This window comes from Phoca vitulina, unplaced genomic scaffold, assembly GCF_004348235.1.
Source record: "Phoca vitulina isolate PV1807 unplaced genomic scaffold, GSC_HSeal_1.0 scaffold12, whole genome shotgun sequence".
NCBI lineage: Eukaryota > Metazoa > Chordata > Mammalia > Carnivora > Phocidae > Phoca > Phoca vitulina.
In genome coordinates this window covers 14,694,021-14,696,728 of record NW_022589715.1, presented here as the reverse complement: position 1 = coordinate 14,696,728, position 2,708 = coordinate 14,694,021, and positions in this window count along the sequence as shown.

The following is a 2,708-nucleotide window of genomic DNA, read 5'->3' as shown; positions in this document are numbered from 1 at the left end:
GAAAAACGTGCAGGATTTCTGGAGGAAAGGGGACTAGTGAAGGGGCTTTTCCAGTTCAGGTATGGTGATCACAAAGGATAGAATATAACTCTGAGCAACTGAAGCCAAAGAAGAATTTATCCAAAGCTGAGGAGGTGCTCATGGGGTTGAGGAAGCTGGAGAACCAGGCTTGTAGCCCTCAGAAATGGGACAGCTCTAGAAAGTGTGAAAACAAGCACCACTCAGTTCTCTGCCCGCCACTGGATGCTGCTGCCAGAAACACAGATTCGTAGCATTCCTCCAATTTTGATCATTCTGTTTCAGATTCAGAGTTTGGGGAGAGAAAATCCAACTGATCTAGTGTATGTCGCATGCTGCTCCCTGACTATCCAGGGCTGAGAGATGATCCCCGGGGACCAGTCACAGGGGTCTGTGGTGGGAGGTTCAGCTCCTTCCTTTTTTGCCCCACTAGACAGAGCAGTAATTCTCCCAGAAGGAAACTGAGGTGCTGTTAGGGGAAGGAATGGAAGTTGGCAGCCAAAAATCAACAATATCCACTCCAGGGCCATCCAAAGAGCCCAGGGGACAGATGTCGAGCCCCATCTGCCTCGCTGGGGCAGTGTAAGTCCAGAGAATAAATACAAAAGCTGCAGGGGGCCAGGGCCATAATTCGACCCAGCCTAGATGCCATGGCCCCAACTCTATCCCCTTCCCAATGGCACTCTCCTCTGTAACACAGAATTTAACCAAGTTGTTCAGATATTGTTTTCTGAACCAAAACACCAAATGAAATGACTAATTCAATTGTGCCTCCATGATTACGTCTTTTGACAGAGTTTGAAGAGGTCACCTACCTTCCTCACTTATTGTCTCAAACATCAGAGACAAGCCTTGAACATGATCTGGGAAGGAGACACACACACTCACACCCCCAAGAACTCTACCACAAAGAGGTTTGTGCACAAGATCTAATTTTTAAAAACTCTCTGACCCCCCCAAAACCTTTAATTTTCCTTAAAATAGCTTCCATCAGCAGCTAGAAAGATAAGAGCTCAGGGCACCTGGGTAGCTCAGTCAGTTAAGCATCCAACTCTTGTTCTCAGCTCAGGTCTTGATCTCAGGGCCGTGAGTTCAAGCCCCGCATTGGGCTCCATGCTGGGTAAGGAGACTACTTTAAATAAATAAATAAATAAATAAATAAATAAATAAATAAATAAATAAATCTTTTAAAAAGATAAGAACTCAAGACCTTCCCATGAAAGTAATGGCCATATCAGTTAATAACCCAGAGCTATGCCATGAGTCATCAGCTCCCAGTCCACCAGGAATTCCCAGATGATACTACTAATAGCATGCTGTGCAATGTCAATCACAGGCTGAGACTTTCCAAGTTTTATCTGAAGAAATGGTCCATCCCTCGGTTGGCTAAAGCTACTTCTGAGGATGCAGACACCTTCCCTAGCTTCAACGCATTCCAGGTATGACCAGCCTCCGGAAAGATGAGGGTTGCTGGAGTAGATGTTATGGAACCATGAACTTTGGATACCTGACCAACTTGTTACTAGTCACAAACTCTATGAAAGAATAATGATGATGAATTTATAAATCTTGATCTAGAAATGGCATCAGAAGTTTTATTTATTTGTTTGTTATTTTTAATATAAAAAGATCAGCCCTGCAGAACTTGACCAGGAATTGAGACCACAAATTCAGTTCATCCAGGGGCTGACTCTTTCTTTCTTTTTTTTTTTTTTTTAAAGATTTTATTTATTTATTTGAGAGAGAGAGAGCATGAGCAGGGGCAGAGGGAGAGGGAGAAGCAGACTCCCCGCTGAGCAGGGAGCCCGATGCAGGGCTCCACCCCAGGACCCCGGGATCATGACCTGAGTCAAAGGCAGATGCTTAACTGACTGAGCCACCCAGGCACCCCACATCAGAAGTTTTAGATTTGATCTCCAGTGACCTCCCCTTAATAGCCATTGAATCTTTGGATGATTGTTTTGATTTTCATGCACTTCTATTTACTGATTTATAAAATGAAGATAACAATAATTATTCTGCCTACCTCAAGAAGTTTCCCAAAACAGTAAAATAAAAACAGTCTACAGACTTTATAAACTGTGCCTCCCAGGTGAGTGAGTGGGAGGAGGCATCTGTGACCATGCTGACATTTTCACAGCTCTACTGTGACATTTTTTTTAAGTGTCATCTTGTTCTCACCGAGCAGAAACCACTTGTATCAATTTCTCAATCTATCTTGCATTGTTAGCTTGCTAGGGAGCAAGCTCACTGGCCCTAAGAATCTTGAAAGACAAAGTGTTTTAAGGTGAATTAAGGCATTTGTACTTGGAAGAGCCTGCTATGAGAGCTGGCAATAATGATGACCCTCCAAATGTGTCTGAATTTCATCTCCTCTTCCTTCTCCCTTTTTGTTCCTACCTCCATTTTCCCCTCATTTGTTTCCCAATTTCTCTTGTTCATTCACCAGTTTATCCACTCATTATCTCTTGCACCTACCCATCTTTTGAGTCTCTACCATGCCCCAGGCACTCAGCCTGGACAGGTTTTCACAGAATGGTTCAAATCCTTACCAGCTGAGGGACCATGCATGAGTTTTTACTGAGCAAGCGCTCCAGAAATGTCATGTTTCATTAGTCCTCCACCCCTGCCCTGTGCCTTGTTCTTGAGGATGCCAGCATGGGGCCTGCTGCTAAATCTTCCATGTGTAG